The sequence below is a fragment of the Canis lupus genome, chromosome 12 (assembly GCF_011100685.1).
Source record: "Canis lupus familiaris isolate Mischka breed German Shepherd chromosome 12, alternate assembly UU_Cfam_GSD_1.0, whole genome shotgun sequence".
In the NCBI taxonomy this organism is placed as follows: domain Eukaryota; kingdom Metazoa; phylum Chordata; class Mammalia; order Carnivora; family Canidae; genus Canis; species Canis lupus.
The window spans coordinates 21,362,970-21,386,729 of NC_049233.1; the positions used below are offsets into that span (position 1 = coordinate 21,362,970).

Consider the following 23,760-nt stretch of genomic DNA (forward strand, 5'->3'; position numbering starts at 1 on the left):
AGACAATAGATAAACATGAATTTAGGGGAATATGTTTGCAAGACATTTCACAAAGGCTAAATTTCCTAGTATATAAGAAGTATCTTCAAAAAATCCAACAAATAGGAACATGAAGAAACAGTATAAAAAAGTACACAAAAAAAGTATGTACAAATGCCCTTATATCCACGAAAATATTCTCAACCACATTCACAATGGAGAAATGCAAATTAGATCTACAAAGAGGAAGTTTTTTTTCTTGTCAGATTGGCAAAGATCCAAAAATTTAATAACACCCTTTTAAATGTGTGAGAAAACAGAAAACAGCTTAAACTGGAAAATTTTGTCATTGGAGTCATTTTATAAATCTATAAAAATTGCAAATGCTATGTCCTTTGAGCATATGTCCTTGAAAACATTTAAGAATGTTTTCCCATAGATCTACTTCCCTGTGTGTGGAATAACATATCTAAAAGGTTTATTATAGCAAAACATTCAGAAATAAAAATTTATCAGTAGGGAATTGGTTCATTAAAGGAATACTCTGCAGCAGAATAAAGATCAGTAAAGTCTTGAATAGGAACAATATGCATGATATCTGTGTGTGTGTGTGTAAAATGCAAGGTAAAGGACACTGTGTTTATAGGACTCTTTAGAACTTGTGTGAGAAAAAACTATGTATATGCCTGTGGATTTGCATGTATATGAATAAATATTTCGGTAGAGATGCATAGGAAACTGGTACCATTGATTGCTTTGGGTAGAGGTGCTGAGTGGCTGGAGGCCAGAGTTGAGAGAGAAACATTTTTCAAATGTATTGCATTTAAAAAAATTAAATATAATTAAAGCATTTATCTTATAGATTTAAATTATATAAATCTCAAGAACAGACAAAACAAATTGTGGTGACAGTGGTCAGAATAGTATTTCCTCTGTGTGGGGGATGTCTACTGGGGAGGGGCAAGAGGCAGCCTTCTTAGAGGCGCACAGAGATGTCCTCTATCCTAAATTGGGTGGTGGTTACATAGTTAAATACGTATGGGAGAATCTAGCAATGCTGCACTTCACATTAGTGCCCTTTATGGCAGGTCTGTTATACTTGAATACTTTTTTTAAAAAGATTTCTTTAATTTGAGAGAGAAAGAAGAGGGTCCATGCGTATGCACAAGTTGGCAGGGGGGGCAAAGTAGGAGGGGGAGCAGACTCCCTGCTTAGTAGGGAGCCGGATGTGGGGCTCCATCACAGGACCCTGGGATCATGATATGAGCTGAAGGCAGACGCTTAAGCAACTGAGCCACCCAGGTGGCCCCAACTCCCAGTACGTTTTAAAAAGTGTATTCTAGTGTATTATTTGAATGAGGAACAAGGAAGTTGATAGATACAACTAAATAGTAACATTCTGTGAACAAGACCTTGTTCACTGGTCTTAGTTCAAGTTGTAACTGTTTTCCTTCATTTGGTTTAAAGCTTTTAATAAAGGAGTTTTCATGTGAGAATGTCTGTGTATGCATATGAATGTCAGTGCAGAGGGAAGTTGTGGCCAGTCTATAGTATTCTTTCTTATTCTTATGAAAAGTCACCCTGTATTGGCTTTCCTTCAATGTCCAGGGGCCATTCCATTTTTCTACAGTCATGCTCTTGTGTGGGTGGGTGGCTGTGTACCTAGACTCCTGAGTAAGTGCATAGCCAGGTATGAATAGACCGAGTCACATGCTCTTAAGAATTTAATATTGGACTTTGCTTCCATATTGAATGAATTTCTAAACATTAGCTCAGTGAAGCTTTGAGTGCTGTACAATGAGTCAACAAAAGCTCAAATCTAAGAGCGTAAACCAACGACAAAATCCTTTTCAAAAAGAACTTTGATCTGTACTAAATCACTGCCTGCTTCTGTCACAATCTCTTTTCTTTTCATGTAACAAGTCTATATTCCTGCTTCAAGTATGTGTTTTCTAGCAACATTGGTGAGATTTAATATAGCAACACTTTTGGAGCAATGTTTGGGTCATAATGGAATAGTAAAAGGTGCCAGTGCCAAAAAAGTATGATGTGCTGAATCACTGTGATTTGGTGATTCTCTAGAGAAAAGGATATATAGAGGGTGTGGCTTTCACTTCCTTTCTTTTGCTGAAGTAAGCTGGAGGCACTGTTACATGATTATCTTTCATTCATTATAGCTCTCATTTCAGGTGCTTCTTCCTCACATAATAAAACAGCGAAGTATGTAGGTGGCCATGTCGGCCTGGCTGACATTGAGGGGAAATTGAGTCTGCCTGGCTGCCTCAAAGACTCAACTGGATTTGCCTGGGAATTTTAGGCAGGAATGGAGGAGTTGGGATTGATGCTCGGGTATCAGAACATTGAAATTTAGATTAATGAGCGAAGGAGTGTGTGTGTTTGTGTGTGTGTTTCTTAACCTCACTACTAGATAGTTAAGAAACTTAGCCAAAGTTGAACACAGTAGTGATACTTCAAGTTGCTTTAGAGAGAAGATTACAAAAAAATTATCTTTAGGAACCAAACTTTCAGAATACCAGTAAGAGATAGGTGAGATGAAGGCTCTCTTGGTAATAACAGCAAGGTTTACCTGGCATGATTGGTTATGATAAAAGTGACAACGGGAATGGAATAATCAACTGAGACCATCCTGCCTCAGTCAACGTGTGTGTGCGTGCCGAGGGGTGGTATTAGAGTCAAGTCTTAGAGTAAGACAATGCTAAGAATGCTAGAGTATCATGAGTGATTCAGGATCCTCTTGGGATAAAAGAGGGGCTAGAAGGCTGGGGGTTTCTGGGAGTTTACGGAGTGGAACCCCATGCCTCAGTAAAACAAGTTTTCATTAACATTATGTTTGTTACCCTCATAGTTAGTAGCTACCAGTGCAATGGACGATAGTTTCTACCAGTTGCATTGGACTGGGGGCTCCTTGACCAAAGGGGCCACAGTAAATTCATCTCTGTGCCCCTAGTGTTCAGCAAATGTTTTTACTGAGTTGGTTAATAAATCCATCTTCTAGAGATGCCTGGGTGGCTCAGGGGTTGAGCATCTGCCTTTGGCTCAGGGTGTGATTCCGGGGTCCTGGGTTGAGTCCCACATTGGGCTCCCCGTGGGATGCCTGCTTCTCTCTCTGTCTCTCTTTCTGTGTCTCTCATGAATAAATAAATAAAATATTTTTAAAAATCCATCTTCTACCTTTTTTTTTCAAAACTCTTGAGATGTGATGAAAAGATTAGTGTCTCCATAGGACTTTTGCTTCTATACTCACATACTCATACAGAGTAAGCACTACAGGAGTGTTAATTATACCTGCCATGATTACTGTTATTTCTAAGTTTGCCTTGAACCTTCATATGTTAAACTTTAAGTGACTTTTGTATTTTCATATGAGCACATTACTCTGGTTCCTTCTTTTTATTTTTTTTGTGGGTTATTTTTGAATTATTTATTTATTTTTAAAGATTTTATTTATTTATTTGAGAGAGAGTGTGAGAGAGCACAAGCAGGGGGAATGACTGAGGGATGGAGAGAAGCAGGCTCCCTGCTCGGTGGGGGGAATCTCAATCCCAGGCCCCCAAGATCATGATCTGAGCTCAAGGCAGATGCTTAACCAACTGAGCCACCCAGGTGTCCCTCAATTTTTATTTTAAGTAGGCTCCACACCCATTGCAGGGCTTGAACTCACAATCCTAGGATTAAGAGTTGCATGGTTTACCAACTGAGCCAGAGAAGCACCCCTCTGTTTCCTTCCTTTTAACTTAAGATATAGCCAGTATGGCCTTTTACACAAAAGTTTGAAGTTTTATTTCTACAATCCCCACTATTTTCTGCACAAATGTTTATATTTCTCAATTTCCTGGTGTGTGTGTGTGTGTGTTTTTTTTTTCCCCTGAACATTCTCCCAATGACTGGAGTCATGAAAACTGTCCTCAGGAGTTGATTTTGTATCTATAGCACTGGTTAGACACAGCCTCAGAAAGGAGTTTGTAACCAGTATGTAGTGTTCTCTCTTTACTTAAAAAGTCTCCCTCCCTTGACCTCATTACAGTGTCCAATTACTATTTCATTTCTTTTCACAAATATCTGTAACAAAATGTATAGTGTGGGGAAGTCAACATGTCTCCCTTACTCATTTTCACCTCAGTGAGCTGCTGCCTGACTTTGGCTCCCCCGTTCATTGGAACACATCACTCTCTAGAAAGCCTCCGTGCTTTTCCTCTGATCCTGAGCCACCAGGCTGTTTTCATACTCCTCTTTCATGCTTAGTTGGTTTGACGTTATTAAAAAACAAAAGAAAACAAAAATCCCTCTTCAACCGAAAGTCTTTTCTCCTTTGAAATAGTCTTTTCTTCCTGACAGGTATGACCTTGAGCTCATTTGTTTTGGCTTGTTTTTTTAAACCCATCTGGTGAACAAGTGAATGCTGGCCACACTTGCTGTTCGCATCCTTGAGCTTTCCAAAGTAAGCCCCTGACTCTCTCCCTCTTTGGCCCTCCTGCGTGTGATCTCCTTGCGGCTGCACATCTTTACCCTGCTCAGGACACTCTTAACTCCACTTAGCCCCTTGGTTTTCTAAACCCATTTAAAAACTCATACACTCAGGGACACCTGGGTGGCTCAGCGATTGAGTCTTTGACTTTAGCTCAGGGTGCAATCCTGGAATCCCGGGATCCAGTCTCGCACTGGGCTTCCTGCAGGGAGCCTGCTTCTCAACCCCTGCCTCTGTCTCTGCCTCTCTCTCTCTCTCTCTCTGTGTCTCTCATGAATAAATAAATAAAATCTTTTAAAAAAACCACAGCTCATACATTCAAGGAAGAACTTACCTTCTTAAGCTCTCCCTACTCTAACAGTTCCCTTTGGTTTTATGGGAATAGTGTTTTCTTTATGTAATACTAATGTATCAACACATGTGTGCTTTTTAGTAAATATTCTTAAGCTTTTGTCTTTTCATGAATGGATATTGCTCCATGAGACCCTTTCTTCTATTTGGGTTCTTTCCAAAATGCATAATATAATCTTCCATATGCAGTGGATCTGAGCTAACTATTGGTTAAAGTGAATAACAATTAAAAAAGTAATATTTACTCCTGCCAGTTAAGTAAATGTTTAACTTACTTAATATGACTCAGAGACAATTTGTTCAGATACTGCCATTTCCTGCTTTCAGGGAACTGCTTTGTGTTGCTAACTTATTGATTCTCTGGGTCTTCTTTTTTGACCTAGATCAGATGCAGAGTATGGGGCTTATGAAGGAGACCAGAACATTGTTCTTATGAATTTTACTACCTGTATCACATGGCAGTCTATCATAAAGCCCAGGTACTCATTCACCAGGCTGAATGCTTATAAAAGTGGTGAGGAGATTTATTTGACAGAGAAGGAACCCATGGAAGCTTCTAGTGCCAGACTGCTGGGGTTGAAGTTCAGGTTTTGCCATACTCTAGCTGTGCAATTTTGTCCAGTTACTTAACTTCTTTGTGCCTCAGTTTCCTGTTATAAAAAGGATATAAAAATAATTGTATTACTCTCCTGGAGCTATCATAAGGAGCAAATGAGTAAATATATGAAATAGAGCGAGCTCTACGTAGAAGCAGCTACCACTGGCACAACTACTACTATCGTTAGGTTTCCTTTGAGTCTTTGTATGTGTATGCGGATTCAGGTGCTACACATGAAGATTCCTGAAAATGAATTGTTCGGTTTATTCACCCTTAAGGAAGAGATTCTGAAAGTTAGAATTGTAGACAACAAGTTTCATTTGCTAAGGCAAAGCCAACTCCAGAAGGGGTTGAGAAGAGTATAAACTAGTTCCTGTTCTAATGACTGCACTCTTCACAACCATTGTTATCCAGACAAAGAAAGGCAGAGGAACTCTTTCAGATGAAAGGAGACAAATGAGGCACAACAGCTAAATGCAACTCAGCATCCTGGGTTGGATCCTAAGCTGCCATAAAGGACATTATTGGGAAATTTGGAAGATTTTGAATACAGACTGAATGATAGATAGTGATTATGGCATCACTGTTAAATTTATAATTGCAATGTGGTTATATAAGAGGATGTTCTTGTTCTGGGGATGTGTGTACATTCTTGCATGTGCGTGTGTGTGTGTGTGTGTGTGTGTACACGTGGAAAGGAGAAAAGATAGTGAGATGAAAAGAAAGTGACTGGAAGAGTAATGTGGCAAAACATTAACATTAGATGAATTTATGTTATACAGGATTTTCCCCCTGTTTTTGCAACTTTTCTATAAATTTGAAATTATTTCAAGATAAAAAGTGAAAAAAGTCTTGTGATAGGAGACCCAGTTTTCCAACTTGAAAGATGGAGGAGTTTTAATTTATGGTCTTCAAGAATGATGAGAATATCTTCTGAGCTATAGAGTGGACTGTTTTGTCAGAAGAGTCTTTTAAAATGTTTTAAAGATAAAAGTCCTCAAAAGATGACAAATTTAAGGCACATATTGGATATACTTCTGTTGAAAGGAGTAAAAAGTACATGAGAAAAAATAATTTAATAGACTACATTTATTGGATAATAGATGAGTTGTTATTTATCCATTTTAAAGTCAATGGTATATTAATCCACTTTTATTTGAAGAACTTGGTTTGCTCAACAATTTTTTCTCAAAATTTTAAAACAAATATCAGAATAATGGAATTTAGTTATCATTGTCAAAACTTCCAACTCATCTGAAGTTCTTACTATAAAAATATGTGAGTACTTAAAAAATATAACTTGACCCCAAGATTGAATCAGTAGGTAGATACCAAACTTCATATTTTACAAGCAGAGACTATACCTTTGTCATGCATCTATGGACCATTTGCAGTAGCTGGTCATATACTTGGACATAAAAGGTATTTCACTATATAATAAAAATGAGAAAATGTAGAAAACATATTTATATAATCCTAATTAACATATACCAAGAAAAGTTTAAACAAACAAAGCTCTTCAATCCACAAATTATCTAACAATTTCCAAAATAGTTTTAGAATATTTGTTTTCCATAATGAACTCCAAAGTTCATTTATAATCTTTAGGTGAATATTCATTGCAACTCTATTTGTAACAATAAGATGCTGGAAATAACCCAAATGTTTGCCAAAAGGGGACTCAGACACCCATGGGTAAGAAGTATGCAGCTGTAAATAAGGGACATCTCCATATGCTGCTATTGGTATATACTCTGTAGGATGGATTATTACCTGAAAAAAACAAAATGGAGGAAAATATGTAATATTCCACTATCTACCCCCTAAATGTGGCAGGGATATGAAAACATATTTGCTTATACTTGAAATCATACCAATACAACAAGGACATAATTTAAAAAAAAAATTGGTTACCTATATTGGGAATAAGGTGAAGGAAACACAGATTAAGAACTACAGTTTGGATTATACCTTGTTTTGGGAATTTGATTTTGGAACTATGTAAATATTTTGTATAATTATAAAAATCAAATTAACTTTCAAAAGTAATTCCTAAAAACAGTAAGCAAAATAAAGTTTACTGTGTCGAGTTAGTAGCTTAACTATACAGAGAGAAATCATTTCAATTGGCTTTAAAAAACAGTAATTTAACATATAAACCTATTGGGATATACCCGAGGAATAAAAAGAATTGCAAGTACACCTTAATATGGTATATATTAAGTATAGTATATAGTTTACATATAGTATAATATGTGATACACACACACACACACACACACACACACACACACTACATCCCTACCTACACACATATTCTTTTTTCTTTGCCAGAATGCTAGAATTTCTGGGATAGTGTAATGATTCAGTAGGACAGGATATGGGACAGAATACTGGAAAGTAGGACGTAGAAAATCTAAGGTTGGGAATGCTGCATCCACTTAGGGGCTATGTTACTAAAATTTGAAAGGTGACTGCCTCTGCTGGGACCCAAACCTGACAAGACAAAAGCCTTATTGGAAAAATCTTTTGAGTAAAAGAACAGTTTATTAAGTACAGGTGTAGTGTGTATGTGAAGTTTTCAAAGCCGATAAATAGAAAGTTGCAAACAATTCTTACATAAAATTTCTTTCTTAAAAAATATATAGATGTAAGTGTATCTCTATATTAGTCTCTAAAAATAATCCTATGACTTCCCAGAAGTTCACACTATTGCTGAGATTTGCTTTCTTGCAAGATTTTCTGGTGATATAATAATAGTCCTTATTTTTGAACTATCAGGTAGAAAAAAGTCATTTAATTTGACAAGAAGATACAATTTTGATTCTAGGCAGACTCTAGAAGATTCTGAGATGTATACTGGAATATTTTTGGAATGTCCTTCAAATAGGTAAATTTTAAACTGGAAAGAGTAAAAAGTTAATCATTTTCTATTTATAAGAAGCCAAACTATATTTTTCCTCACCTGGTTAAAAAGTTGGTACCATAATCACTAAATAGCTTCATATAGTAAGCAATTAATCTTTTTTTGGATTCATTCCTAGTTCTATTTCAGGAACTCTGTTTTCCCCTTTGGTTGCCACCTCTATATAACTTAGGTTACCAAGCTATCTGTCATAAAATCTTCTAAGTGACCTTTTATTCTTTATGGAATATGATGGAAATGACTAACTGATTAGTTACATTTAAAAATGGGACACCTGGGTGGCTCAGAGGCTGAGCATCTGCCTTTGGCTCAGGGTGTGATCCTAGAGTCCGGGGATTGAGTCCCGCATCGGGTTGCCTGTGGGAAGCCTGCTTCTCCCTGTCTGTGTCTCTACCCCTCTCTCTGTGTCTCTCATGAATAAATAAATAAATAAAATCTTTAAAAAATAAAATAAATAAAAACTACAACCAACTAAAGATTGACACAATGATGTATCCTCACATTAACAACCATAGACTTCATTGTCTAAGATACCCGGCCACATCATCAGCTGAATTCACTCAAATTCATTATTTGGGTTGGATGTTTCACTTGCATGGTTAAAGCTTAGAATCTGAAATCTTGAAATTTCTTGGAATCAAAAGTTATTTAATGAACAAAATTAATTTCACCGAGTGATAGATTTAAAGTCTTTGCCAACCAAGAGTCAAAGAGATTTATGAAGGCTCTAAAATAAGTAATTTAATTTTTTTTAAACATGTTAAGGGACATTTTGTTTCCCCCAAAGGACTCTGAATTGGCTAGGCATTTAATTGTAAGAATGACTTCAAACTTTTTTTTCCATCTTAGTACATAAAAAAGTCAGTTAATGTAATGTCATCAAATTGTCATTCCCAACTCACATCTATCTTTCACAATAAAATTTTATCTGCAGAGTTCCAGTTTTAATCTTTTTTTTTCCCCCCGTTTAAATCTTTATGCAGCATTGTACTGAGTTCTACTGCTCAGCTTCCTGAGGTTTTCATCTGAGACGGCAGGAGGTATATGAAAGCATATTCCACTCATGCCGGCCCACAAGTCGGACTCCAGAGGACTGGACAATCCAGAGAAAGTTCTCCATCCTTTGCTCACTGCCTTGTAAACTTGCCTTTCGACTCCATACACTTACTAACTCTAAGGAGGCGAATACCTTATTATCTCAGGAGGGAAGGCCAGGATCCCCGCAGGAAATTGTGGAGTCTTCTGTGTGCCTGCCTTCAGCCTGGAGCTTTGTATTTGCTATCTCATTCCATCCTGTCAGCAACACTAGGAGGGTAAGAAATTCTCCATTTTTAAAAATGTTAACTTCCAGTATCGTTAACATATGGTATTATATTAGTTGCAGGTGTACAGCTTAATAATTCGAGAATTCCGTATATCAGCCGGTGCTCGTCATGACAGGTACACTCTTTAATCCCAATCACCGATTTCACTCTCCCCCCGCCCCCCCGCCCCTCTCTGGTAACCATCAGTTTGTCTTCTGAGTTAAGAGTCTGTTTTTTGGTTTGCATCTCTCTTTTTTCCTTTGCTCATATTTTTTGTTTGTTTCTTAAATTCCACACGAGTGAAATCATATGGTATTCGTCTTTCTCTGACCGATTTCACTCAGCATGATACTCTCTAGCTCCATCCACATCATTGCCAGTGGCAAGATTTCATTCTTTTTTATGGCTGAATAACATTCCATTGACTGTATAAACCACATCTTTATCCATTTATCTATCCGTGGACACTTGGGCTGCTTCCATAATTTGGCTATTGTACATAATGTCACTATAAACATAGAGGTACATGTGTCTCTTAGAATATCTTTGTGTTTTGTGGGCAAATAACCAGTGGTGCGATTACTGAATCATAGGACAGTTCTATTTTTAACTTCTTGAGGCACCTCCATACTGTTTTCCGCAGTGGCTGCACCAGCTTGCTTTCCCATCAACAGTGCACGAGGGTTCCTTTTGCTTCACATCCTTGCCAACATTTACTGTCAAAGAAATCTCCATCTCATACACTAGGAAATTGAGCCCAAAGAAGGCATGGGCTACTTAGTTGTGTCTGTCAGCCTGTGTAATCCAAAGCCTTGTCTACACTACTACTTCCTGTGTGAACTAGTACTACCTACTGTCACCTGGCAGAAAGCAGAGCCTTGAGGAAGGGACCGCTGACTGAGATGTGTTGACCAGGCCATGAGCATGAGGGAAATAAGGCAGTTGTGGGTACTTGTGGGGGCGGGGGCGGTGGAAGTCAGGAAGTTACAATTACGTGGGAGGCAGGGCACTGCAAGAATCTGGGGAAATAAAAATTTTTTCAAACTTCACATTTCTCCCTTAAGGCCAGACCAAGTTGGAGCTTGTTTTATAGCAGAAATGAGGCAGCCAGACTGGTGTGTAGGGCAAAATATTTTTGCTGAAAAGCCCAGTAAGTATCATTCTCATGAAACAGTCTTTTCTAAATCTAGGGCCTTCTCTCTTAGGTGCTCTGTAGAATGGAGTGTGCATGTTTGTGTGGGAATATATTAGCCACAGGTCTCCATCTTTTACTTTTCCTCTCCATACTGTTTAGTGTCTTTTTTCCTCTTGGTCTATCCAAAGATACTGGTCAAGGGAGCCAAGTAAAGTGCTCCCTTTTATCCAGAGTTAAAAGCTCATATATGGATAGATGGCTGTGTTAGGTAGGAGAGCACAGGATCTGGTTATAGCAAAACTGGGCAGCACATCAGTAGCTCCAGATGCTGAGGCAACCTCTCTGCCCCCCTTCCACTCCCCACAAGGCACTGCATGGGCTGCCAAGAGTTTTTACTGGTCTCCACAGATCCTTTTCTACCTGCCAGACTCAGCATGATCTAGGCAAGGATCATTTGTTTCTAAGGATTGAAAGTAACTGAATGTAGCTCAAGTAAAGAAAGGTTCACCAGAAGGATCTGAGGTTATGCCCTGGAGTTCATTTGTAGGAAGTGTGTCTGGACCTCCTGGGAACTCTTTTCTGTCTTGCACTGTCTCCCTGGTTGAGGTTCCAACTGCTCCTGCTATTTCCTAGGACTGTGTAGCAAGGCCCACCTTGTGACATGACTACAAGGCTGTAACAGCTACATAACTGCTCAATTTTATTTTAAAAAGTTGTGTTCCTCTTACCCAACGTGTTGCAAGTTGTTACAAGGGATGCTGCAAAATGCTTGCAGTAAAAGTCTCGTTAATTCTTGTTTATTTAAAAACATTAAATGAATTGCATTTAATTTTCATGCAAGTGCAGGATTGGAGACTTGTCATATCAAGACTGGATGGTCAAATAGATAATGACAGGGTGCCAAAATTCCAAAAAGGTTAGGAGTCATTGTTGGGGGTGGTCAAAGAATCTGTTTCCCCCACAAGGCATGTGGCTTCAAGCCAGTGTATCTCATACCTCATAATTTGTTCCCGTCCATTCTCTTTTCTGTTTTCCACCCCCTTCTCGTAGTCAGTTTAATCAGGGGGATATGGAGTGTAAGGTATCTCTGTTAGGCTTTTAACATCCAAATAGTTACTTCTGAGATACATGAAGACCTGTAAGGGTTGGGTGTGCTGTTCTGGTTCTTATTCTTTGAAAGTTTGAAAATCCTTATTTTTGTATCAAATATTTGACCAGAGGTCAGAGTCCAGAAAGTCAGACCTGACTCAGATGGTAAACCAGTGGGTTATAAAGAGCTACATAAAGGTCACTGAACCTAAACTGATATAGAGTAAGGGACTAAGATTAAGGAACAGAAAAGCAAATTTGGATTCACTTAAAGAAATAACACAAATAGAGTGTTCAGGGGCGATAAAAAGTGGAAAGAATTTGCAGTAGTCTTTGTTCTCAGATAAATGACAGGTTGCCCACCTCTATTGCTATAGCTGTGACCCTACTGTACTATTTATACTAGTGTTATCTCCAGAAGATGGGGCTTGATGAATCTTGCACACTTGCAGAGTGTTCGGTCAGGGCAATACTGAAAGTACTAGGATGATCAATGCTGTCAAGACTAAAAGATCAAGAGATGATCTTTGGTCAGATTAGATAAAGAAAGGACATTCAGAGACACAGAGATATGGAAGCAATTTTCTGCTCTCGTAGGTGAGGATGTACAACAGATTGCAACAAGTATTTGGGTGAATCCCTCCATCTAGGCTTGGAGGGAATTCATGCCCCTTGGGCAGATGGGTGGGAGAAATTTCATTAGTCCTAGGTGTGCTTCCAGGGCCGCATATCCAGAGCCTTTTAGTTTTAAGGCAAGATTGGGATCCGTATTCCCAGTCCCTTTGTGAATGACCTCAGAGAATGAGGCAGAGGAGAGGAAGATGCCACTTTTAATCTACCCTGGAGGAGTTCCTCAAGCCTCATTAGTATCCCAACTGTTTGATCTAATTGAATGATGCAAATACACTATTCCTTTTTAATCTAAACTTGATTGTTGGATTGATGGATTGATTGATCAGTAGGCACTGGGGACTTAAACATGAAAATCATGTGATCAAAACCCTTGAGGAGCTCAGAGTTTAAATGAGGAATATAAATATTTATGATATTGTGTGATAAGGACAACAATAAAGCAAATAAAGATGTAAGGAATCTTCTGGCTTTGCATTGGATAAAATGTCCCTGGGAGGTCCTTGACCTGCAAGCTTGTATGGGCCCAGCTCCAGCTCTAGCTAAATGAGTCTAAAGATAACATATTATCTCATATCTGGAGCCATGCCCATCATCTGAAACTTCCCAGTGGCTACCAAGTTATTGGTCTGGTCCTTACAGGCCCATTAATTATTATCCATCCCACATTGCTACTTCTGGAACAGACAGCAGACAGGTAGCATCAGGAACAATATTTCATGGGTGTGTCCCAATAGATCTTTGAAATAGGCCTATTTCCACTCTGGCTTTTGCTGGGGAACCAGCACCTTTGCTTCCCGATTTCTATCACACACCTTCCACCTTCCGGTAGCCCTGTCTCTCCAGGCCAGCTGGTAGAAGAGCCAAAGGGCAAGAAGCCAGTCATGGAGGGACTTGAAGCTTAAAGAATGAGGAGCAAACACTTAGCACATCATTATCATGGAATATTTATCAAGACACGAAAATAGATGGCCCTGGTGAAGTTATACTGGATTAATAGACTGCCTCCTACTCTTAGCAGTTCCTTCCATGCTAGTATTTTCTTGCTCACACAAAAGTATAAAAGACATTCTGTTAGGAAGATGAAAAAAATATTTGTTTTCAACAAAGCTTATGAGGGTTCAAGGATCACCTATCTATTGGCCAAACTGTGTTTCAGTGGAGTAGAAATAAAATCAGAGAAATTAAATACAGGTAGTCTCATTCTACTTATAGGCAAATTTTCCAAGCTTTTCTTTTCCACCTGAAAACAGGAATTGAGAAATAGTGAAAAGACACTAAGTAGACTAGAGTTTCAGCATCTTAAAGATGCTGAAGTAAATGCAGCATCTTAGAAGTAAATTAAATGCTTGATTCCAGAAGCTCTCTGAATACCGTGTAGCCCTGAAGAAACTACAATTGCTGGCTCAGACCTTTAAAAGATAACATATATTGGATGCTTTTCATAATGAGGCACACTTCTAAGTGACACACACACACACACAATTTATATACATATTATATACACTAATATGCTATATATACACTTATTTATTCTTTTAGGGCATAGAGGCTTAGCAGAACTTTCAGGTTCTGGTATGTTCTAAGACAAGTTAACCCAGAAACTGTCATGAAAAAACAGATTCAGCAAAAAGGGACCAGCCAATATGTTACGTAGAAGTCCCCGTGGCTTAGTGGCAGGGATTGGACATTGTGCCCTTAGGGGAAAAACGATGAGGTCAGAACAGACTGGGAGAGATCAGGTCTGGCACTTCTGCAGCAGGCCTGGATTCAAAGATGATCTGATGGGAAGCCAGGCAGACAGTTCGACAGAAGCATTCATCCATAGGGGCTGGCCAGAGAGGAAGAGTTTGGATTGAGAATGTGGGTGCACCAGATCAAAGCAGGAAGCCCGAGGAAGGGGTGCAGGGCCCTGGAGAGAAGTCTCAGCCCCTGGGATAAAGTGGTAGTTGCTTTTCATACAGAACTGGTATGTGGTTTCTCTCAGGGAACCCTGAGAAGGCTGTGGGGTCTCCAGCACTATTTGGGCATACCCTCCTATGGTTTGGTGACCCAGGCAAATGAAGAGACAAAGTATAACAATAGCAGGGAGCAGTTGTGCCAGATTTCATCCCAATATTAAAAAGTAGTTACAAAAAGTTGAAGAGGATTTTTATACCCTACTGTGAGCCCTAGAAGGGCTATCCTGGACTGGGATTCAGTCTCCTTTTCAATCAGGTCTAGGATCCTGATTGTTAATAATACTGACTTTTGGCAAGAGGATGATTATGATTACTCAGGGTTTTGGTTGTTTAAATCCTACTTGGCTTGTACCAATAGGTATGAATGCCAAGCTTTTACCGCTGAGTCCATAGGCTTGTCAAAGGAATGGTAATGTGAAGAGATTTGCTGCAAGCTACTACTGTAACCCATGCATAATCCATTCTTGTTTGGTGTCTTGTGGTATTCTGTAGTTCCTAATCCCCTAAATCTGAATAAAGGGTTGGCAAACTTTTTCTGTTAAGGGCCAGATAGTAAATACTTTAGGCTTTGCTAGCAACATTCAGATCTGCCATTGTGGTGGGAATCTGTGATAGATAGTAAGACAAATTAGGTATAGCTGTGTTCCAATAAAACTTTATGCACAAAACAGGAAGCAATCAGATTTGGCATGTGGGCCGAACCCATGATAGAAATAAACAGACAAGCAAATAAATACATTTTATACTCTCATGAACAGCTGTTGTATTCTAATTGTCTTTTCCTAAAGGACAGGGAGAAGGAGGAACCATTTTGCCTGCATTGTAAGTCACTGTCACTGAATTGTAACTCGCTGTCATTTACCTTCTCTCTTACATTTGTAACTTTGGAAGCTAATGGCCTTATACCAAACTTCCTGCCTGCTTTTAAGATACAGAAGTGGCTGGCATATGTTATTTCAGGTTTTTAAATTTTTTTTTTTATTTTAAAGAGGGGAATCCCACTTGCTATTTATACAAAGAATATCCTCTGGTAAGAGCTGAGTAGCGTCCCTTTAGCAGCCTCTACTCTTTCTTTCTCCTATTTCACTGGCAACAATGACCATCTAAATAGCCTTTGTAATTGTACCTTCTTTGGAGTGGCTCATCCAAGTAAAGGGTTAATAGGTTTAAAGAGGAGGCAAATGCGATTTCTCCTAAAATGCAGAAAAATGCCAAACACAGGAGTGAAAAACTACTAGAAGAGAGTTATCCTGACCCAAATAAAGTCCAAAGGTTAAATGCATTTGCCCTCCTTATCTCAGGAATGAAAATGCTCAGATGGCAGGGCACCACTTGATTAACACTAGATTCTCCTCAGCAATTTGCAAATTCGACCCTTGTTCTCAGTTGGGTTGTGTCTTCTCAAAGATCTAGTGAAAGGAACCTGTGAATGTCACCTTACTTGGAAATAAGGTCTTTGCAGATGTAATCAAGTGAAGTGGAAGTCATTAGGATAGATCCTAATCCAGTATGACTGGTGTTTTTGTAAGGAGAGGGAGATCTGGACACAGAGACACACACAGGGGGGAATGCCACATGAAGATGCACAGGGAGAAGATGGCCACGTGACAACAGAAGCAGAAATTGGACGGGGGTAGCCGCAAACAGAAAAAAAAAAAAAAAAATCAGGGAGGACTGGCAACTTTCAGAAGCTAGGAGAAGAGCATGGAATAGGCTCTCTCTCAGAGGCCTCCAGAAGGAACCAACCTTGCTGGCCCCTTCATTTTGGACTTCCAGCCTCCAGAACTGTGAAAGCATAAATTTCTATTGTTTTAAGCTGCCCAGTTTGTGGTAATCTGTATGGCAGTCTAGAAAACTAATGAGCCAACCACGGGCTGACGTCAAATAACTCCAATAAAGTCTGCTGCCCGCTCCCCTCTGCTCATGTTTGTTACATGTCCTCCTTCTCACTATCTAGATACCTCAGCGATGGTGTAAGCTTATAATTCTCTCATCGTATGCAGAGGCCACATTCTGATTTTATTTTGATTTGTCTTTCAGATCACTCGGGACTTTCAAAGTCAAATGGAAGTGATCGTTTTAATACTTTCCCTCTTTTCCTGATGTGAATTCAGAGCCAGGCCAAAGGCCGTTGGGCAAACTGTCAGCAACTGATAGTATGACTGAAAAACCTGATATGTCAGCTATTGTTCTACTGTATTAGCTTCTTTGGGTACTATGAACTCATGAAATATAACAAAGCACTGTATTGTCTAAACTCTTCTGAATATATGGCTGGTGATCACATAACTCCTTTTGTCTTAGTCCGTGCCTGTCAAAGAGGAATTCTCTGGTGTCTTTGTTTCCCTTTAGAGCTTTCCCCTCTAATTTGATCTGTACTTGATGACATGGTTATAAAGAACACCACGTACCTGGTAGAGCAGAATCGCACGTAAGCACGGCTAAAGTCATTCTGCGATGCAGGAAGGAAATTTCTCAAGCAGAGGAAGTCTAAGAGCTGACATTTCTTGAGTGATTCCCTTGTGTCAGACACTTCTCTAGATGCTTGACAGCAGACAAAGTTTTTATTCTCGCTAGGACCTCAAAGGGCAGGTGCCATTGCTCATCCCTTTACAGCGAAGGAACCAATTTATGGCAGTGATAAGTAATATTTAGCCAAGATCACAGGGCTGGTGAGGACCGAGGCTGATTATGAACCCAGGTTGTCTGGTTGCAAAGTCTTTTCTTTAGCCATTACTCTGTTTCTTTTCTACCTGGGAAATACTCCCGTCCTGGATGTTTTCCTCACTGAAAATCAGTGTTTTTATGTCCTTTTCACCTAATGCGAACTTTGTACTTGCCCGAGGTTGCTGGATCATCCTTGCAGAAAGGGGACTGAGTGAGAGCCTCTGGAGTCCAGCTCTAGCGTGTTCACGATTGGATGATGTTACAGATGTCTCTTGATCTTTGAATGATCTTGGCCACATGGGCACCATTTTTAAGCAGTCACATTTTCTCCACCTAGTCCTGCCAACTGGAAATATCACAACGTTTCCAAATTAAATGTTTTGTTTTTGTATTATGTTATTATATGATAATATTAGTGAAAGTGATATTGATTGATTGCAAGTCTACTTACCCCCATATACAACTTACATTTGGGGTGAGATATCAGAGACCCAGGAAAGAGAGGGCCAGAGTCCAATGCCTCTCCTAGGGGAGCTCCTACAGTCCAGCAGCTCCTAATGTTGAAGTGGTCAAGAGGTGAAAGGATTAGGGAATGGATGGGTCAGAATTGCTTCTAGGATACAGGTTTAATCCCATTGCCCCCAACACCCCCTAACCTGTGAAGTTTTTTAAATTAAAACTCTTTTATCTTAAAATGACTTTCATAGATACTACAATCTACTTATATACATAATTAAAAATCAGTGTAATGCCCCAGCTGAATCATAAAGAAGAAACAAAAGGAAAGTAAGTAGAAATTAAATTAATATGATTACTGTTCAGGACCAACTATAGTAATGTCATAATGATGTAGTCAAATGCTTCCACCTGTATATGCAAATACAAGTATGCACACCACAAACGCTAGTGTGACTCACATACCAAAAGTAGCCTTACCTCAGGAGATAAGATTTTCCCGGTGGTGAGTAATCTAAGTTATTAATAAAACAGCATATAATCTTCCCCTGGTTACAAAAAAAGAAAAAAGTCATCAATAAAGCAACATACAATTTTCCTTCAAATTTAGTGGCATTGCTGAGATATCCAGCCTATATCAAAATCAAGCAAAAACACTTTAAATAAAAATACTTTATTTATTTATTCATGAGAGAGACACGGAGAGACAGGCAGAGACATAAGCAGAGGGAGAAGCAGGCGTCCTGAGGGGAGCCCGATGTGGGACTTAATCCCAGGACCCCGGGATCATCCTACCCCCCGAGCCAAAGGCAGATGCTCAACCACTGAACCACCCAGGTGCCCTGAAAAAATACTGTGTTAATGTGGAAAACACACTTGAGTCCTGAATTTGTCACGTACTTGAATTACTTTGACAGTTAAGTAGGATGTGGAACTATTTAGTTGTGGGGCCATCTCACGCGTTCCTCGGTATCTACCATCACTGAACTTCAATTGTTGGAACCAATGACCGCCCCTGTAAATGTTCACTCTTTTAGGGGTTGTATCACTCCCACTGGTGGCCACTAGGCTAGGGCTTCCTTATTCACAAATCTCTCCTCTCCTGTCTCTGTCTCCCCCTCTTCTCTTTCCCTCTGCCACCACTCTTGTTCATCTTACCTTCTTACATGGTCCTTACTTTCTCCCCTCCTTGCTCTGCTTTCCCCCATCTCCTCCTCCTTCTCCTCTTCATCAGGGGAAGAGATGGAGGCCCTCTTTCAATAGCAGAGTGGCAGGTTTCTTGTCTCTTATGGAAAGTATATCTCATGAGACCTGCCTGCAGCCTTCTTTCCAGCCCTGAGCATCCTCATGTTGCATTTTTTTTCTCTCTTCAAATTTTGATCTGTAATTTCAACCACATACATCAGAAAATATGATCTGAGAAACACTGTGACATCAGAGCCTTAACTCTTTAATATACTTTTAATGTAGACTCTTAAACACCAAATGATGGCTAAAATATATATACATTATTGCCTTTAATGTTCATCTTATCCCAATTTTACAGATAAGGGATTGAGACACAGAAATTAAATGACAGGCCAAGCCTGCAGAGCTCATAAATGGCAGACGTGGGATGTTCTCTTATGCACTAGGCAAGGGATGCTATGGAATCAGTTCCTATCCCCAGAGAATTGGCTACCTGGTGCATATGAAAAACCTACAAAGGAACAGGTGAGAATCGGGCATTTAATATTTATTGGGTATTGCCATTGTGTCATTAATGCTTTACATGCATCATCTATTTTTTTTTTTTTGAGAGGGTGCATGCACATGTGTGCACACACATGGGATGGGGGGCAGGGAAGGGCAGAGGGAAAGAGACAGATAATCTTAGCAGTCTCTACCCCCAGGGCAGAGCCCAACAGCTCCAGGTGGGGCTTGATCTCATGACCCTGAGACCATGACCCAAGCTGAAATCAAGAGTTGGATGCTTAACTGACTCTGCTACTCAGTCACCCCTTGTTAATCTTTTTAATAACCCTGTAATGGCCATGCTTTTATAGTTGTTTATTTTTTAGCATCACCACCAGTGTCCCACTGACAGATAAGGGACCAGAGGCAGAGAGGCTGCCAGTAAGTATCAGGGTTGGGTTAGAGATGCAGACAGATTGTCTCGGGAGCCTGGGTTCTCACCCACGAGTCTAAGCCCAGGGATTTCAAGAGAAGGAGATGTTCCAGCAGCTGGGATCAGGGAATGGCATTGCAGCTGAGCTTAGGGATGGGGGATTTCCACTGGTGGAGATGGGGAAGTGTATTCTGTGCCTGGAATGGTTGGAGCCTGGAGGACCGAGAGGAGTGGGACTCAGGTAGTGCTTTCTCTTCTTCAATTTTAAAGGCATATATAGTTTTTTAAAAAAATTCCAATTGAATATTGAAGAGAACGAACTTCACTGCTGAGCATCTATAATTAGAATAAAGATATCTGTATCTGTTCTGGGCGACTATTGAAATAATTTGTGAGAAGGCACAATAATTTGTGAGAGGGTCATTCCTGCCTGGAGCTCTGTACACTATGTGGACCAGGAAATGGTTTGAAGGCAAGAGCTGGAGCTCCTACTTCATATTCCCCCTTCTTCAAGTGTGGGGTAATGACACAGGCCCCACCTTATCCTGGAAAGATACTAGAAGGCCTGAGGAGGGAATAGAGGTGTCAAGACTTAGAGGAAAGGTGCTAAGAAACTCTAGGGCATCAAACATTTTTGTTACTCTGATTAATGTCTTTTTAAATACATAGTAGTAATTAATGTTGGCCACTGGCAACTCAGGATAGAATTGGCATGACCTTGATTAGTCTGTAGAGTGACTTGGTGTTTTCACATACACGATCTAATTCAATCTTTATAATCATCCTATGAAGTAAGCAGGATGGTTATGATCAATTGCCATTTTTATAAAAACTGACACCTGAACCATTTGTTTAGCAGATGCTGGGTCTAGGTATAAAATTCCAGTCTTCCAACTCTGAGTTTAGACTACTTTCCAAGAAGAGGCATTTTTGGGTCAACCCGTGCTAAATTTCTTGGCAAAATTCAAGACCAGGGCAGCCCGAGTGGCTCAGTGGTTTAGCGCCACCTTCAGTCCAGGGCCTGATCCTGGAGACCCGGGATCGAGTCCCATGTTGGGCTCCCTGCATGGAGCCTGCTTCTCCCTCTGCCTGTGTCTCTGCCTCTCTCATTCTCTCTCTGTGTTTCTCATGAATAAATAAATAAAATATTAAAAAAAATTCAAGAACAAGAAGAGCACAGACTTGGTAATGGTCTTTGAACATATGTGGAACTACATAATCCACAGTGGCACTGAATTCCTAAATATTTTTAAAAATTCAGCTCCAAGTTTGCCTCTTTTGCTTTGACTCCTCCGGATAGAATCTGCCACCCATGCAGCAATCCCATGAAGCTGTGTACCTACCCCTGTAATTACATATATTCAGTCATACAGCAACGATTTGTGTACATGTCTGCCTCCCTAGACTCCTCCCACCATCCTCCTATCCCCCAGAGGACAATGAGACAAGGGATGGCATCTTGGGTCTCTGGCACCTAGCAGGTTGCTATAGGTAGCAAATGCTTAAGAAGGATCTTTATTTTTTTCATAAAAGGAAAACTTATTTTGACTGCATAAAATTTGGAAACATTTAAACAGTGAGGAATATTAAAAATGAAATAAAATTAACAAGAAATAGAAAAATAAACAAATGGTTGCAAAATGTGGAATTCTCTAATCTATGAATTAATAATAATAAAAATGTTGCTAAGTTTAGTTGGGGATGATGCTGCCATTTGGGGTTGTGTGTATGTGCTGTTTTAAAAACCAATACAAAAATTTGGTGGTAATATTAACTTAGTTTTACTGATTTCTAACCAACTTGGAGAGTTTAGAAATGGCGTCTATTCTTCTGAAATGTCTCCATTTGGTCATGTCAAAGTTCAATGATGATTTAAGTAATAATGAACATTTTTCTTTGAGCAAAATACAAAATGTCATGTACATTCTACAGGGTCCACTGAAGTGGAAATGATGTATGCACAAGAATTATAGAACAACCATCTGTATTTGAAAAACACCACCTTAGGAATTATTATTCATTCTATCAGACCTCACTAACAGCAAATGTAGCATCGGTTAAATAATACTAGTTAAACTAAAAAGAAATATATCAAAATGACTTTTAAAGAGAGAGAACACAGGCAAATCATCAGTGGCTGTGGATACATAGGGGTCAGGTGCTTTGAAAGTTGTATCAAACCTGCATATGACCCCAGATCCCAGAATCTTCACAGCTTAACCCTACTCTTCTCCTGGGGACCTCACCATCCAAGGGATGCCCTGATTTTCTCCAGCCTGTGCCCAGGGCTGGTCATTGAACAGCAGGGGCTTTAGTTTTCTACTGTTGTTGGACAAATCACCCCAACTTAGAGCCTTAAAGCAAAAACACATCTATTGCCTTTGAGTTCTGCATGTTGGAAGTGTGGGTTAACTCGGCTGGTTTCTCTGCTCCAGATTTCACAAGGCTTGTCATCGAGGTATTGACAGGAGGGGCTCTTATGGAGAGGCTCATTCCACTCTCATTCAGGTTGTTGTTGGCAAAATCCAGTGCCTTGTAGCTGTAGGACTGCGAGCCTCATCTCCTTGCTACCTGCCTGCTGGGGGCTGGCTATAGCTTCTAGAGGCCTTTCTTCAATCTTTGCCCATGAACACCTACACCTCAGAGGCAGCAATAGTGCAGCCAATCCTCACACTGGAAAGCTCCCTGACTTCGCTGGAAAGATTTCTCGCTTTAAGGGCTCTGGTGATTAGATTAATCCAGGCTCATCTCCTTACCTCAAGATCTGTAACCTTAATTACATCTGTAAAGTCCCTTTTGACATGTAATGTAACACACGCACAGGATCCAGACGTTACGATGTGGACATTAATCAGCCTGCTATAAGACCACTTGGAAAACTAGAATTTAAACCTTTCTTCAGCTGACTATTGCATGTTTTGCCATTTCCTGTTCCTGGTTGGTTGCGTTTTTCCTCAGTTGGCAAGGCTACCAAACAACTTTTTTGAGCTTTTTTTTTCCCCCATAGGAGATAATCAAACCAGTATTCAAAGAAGGAAGCTGCATGTTGCAATTCTCTCCCCAGGTCCCCAGCCATCTTCTGTTGGGAATTGTGCTTCTAGTTTACACTGCTGATGCTTTCCTACATTTTAAGAAGTTTTTTTCTTTATCTCTAAGGTAAATTACCTCCTTGATCAATTTTCTGCAAAGTTTTATTACATGTTCTTTTTTTTTTTTTTAAAGACTTATTCATTTTAGAAATATTGAGAGAGAGGGAGAGAGAGAGAGAATGCATGCATGCGGATGTGGGAGGGACAGAGGGAGAAGGAGAGAGAAACCTAAGCAGACTCTGTGCTAAGCATGGAGCCAGATGCAAGGGTCGATCCCAGGACCCTGAGATCATGACTGAGATGAAATCAAGAGCCTTTAAGACATTTTCTGATGAGAGTTTTTAGGCATTTGAGGGGTTTTGATTCATCTGCAAAGTAGCCACATGTCTGTCCTTGAAGGTGAGCTTTTATTACTCCGTGACATGAAATAAAAGTTTAAGTGTCTCACTTTTCTATTATTTGTCAGGAAGGTCTCCTGCAGCCTAGAGTGAAGAGATGAACTCGTTCAGATTTTTGTCAAGTGCTGCCCATCATGGCCCTTGTAACGTCAGAGGACTTACCTCCACTGGCAGGGAGGTAAGCAGTCCAGTCTCCTCACTGCCTTTACCATATTATTCCACCCTGGGCAGAAAATCTTTGGCCTAGCTCTCCTCCTCCTCTTTAAAGTACATGGGCTCTTTATTACAAAAAGCAAATACCAGAATCACCAGGAGACCCAGAGAGAACTGGGCATTGTTTTTAGCTTCCCGCCAACCCTGGCAGGGCACAGCACAGCCAGTCAGGACTGCTGGAAAGTCATTGTTGTGGCAGTCAGCAGGCCCTCCATCACTCCCCAGGGTACCGCAGGGCCACCTCTGGTCACCAGTATCCTGTGAGCCACAACCACTGGCACAGAACCCTGCGGAATGTTCCACCTCCAGCCCAAACAACTGCCTAAATCCAGGACACACCATTGGTGGGACTGGGAGAGGGGGAGGCCAGC

General features: G+C 40.0%; 1 long non-coding RNA gene across 1 annotated transcript in view; it reads left to right on the plus strand.

Annotated features, from left to right (window-relative positions):
• Positions 1–23,333, plus strand: part of LOC106559580 — a 35,365-nt gene extending 12,032 nt beyond the window's left edge. Inside the window, exons 3-6 of the long non-coding RNA XR_005367413.1 lie at positions 9,324–9,653; positions 19,129–19,295; positions 22,754–22,845; positions 23,245–23,333. This is a non-coding gene — a long non-coding RNA (uncharacterized LOC106559580). The remainder of the gene's footprint in view (positions 1–9,323; positions 9,654–19,128; positions 19,296–22,753; positions 22,846–23,244) is intronic.
• Positions 23,334–23,760: the final 427 nt, after the last annotated feature.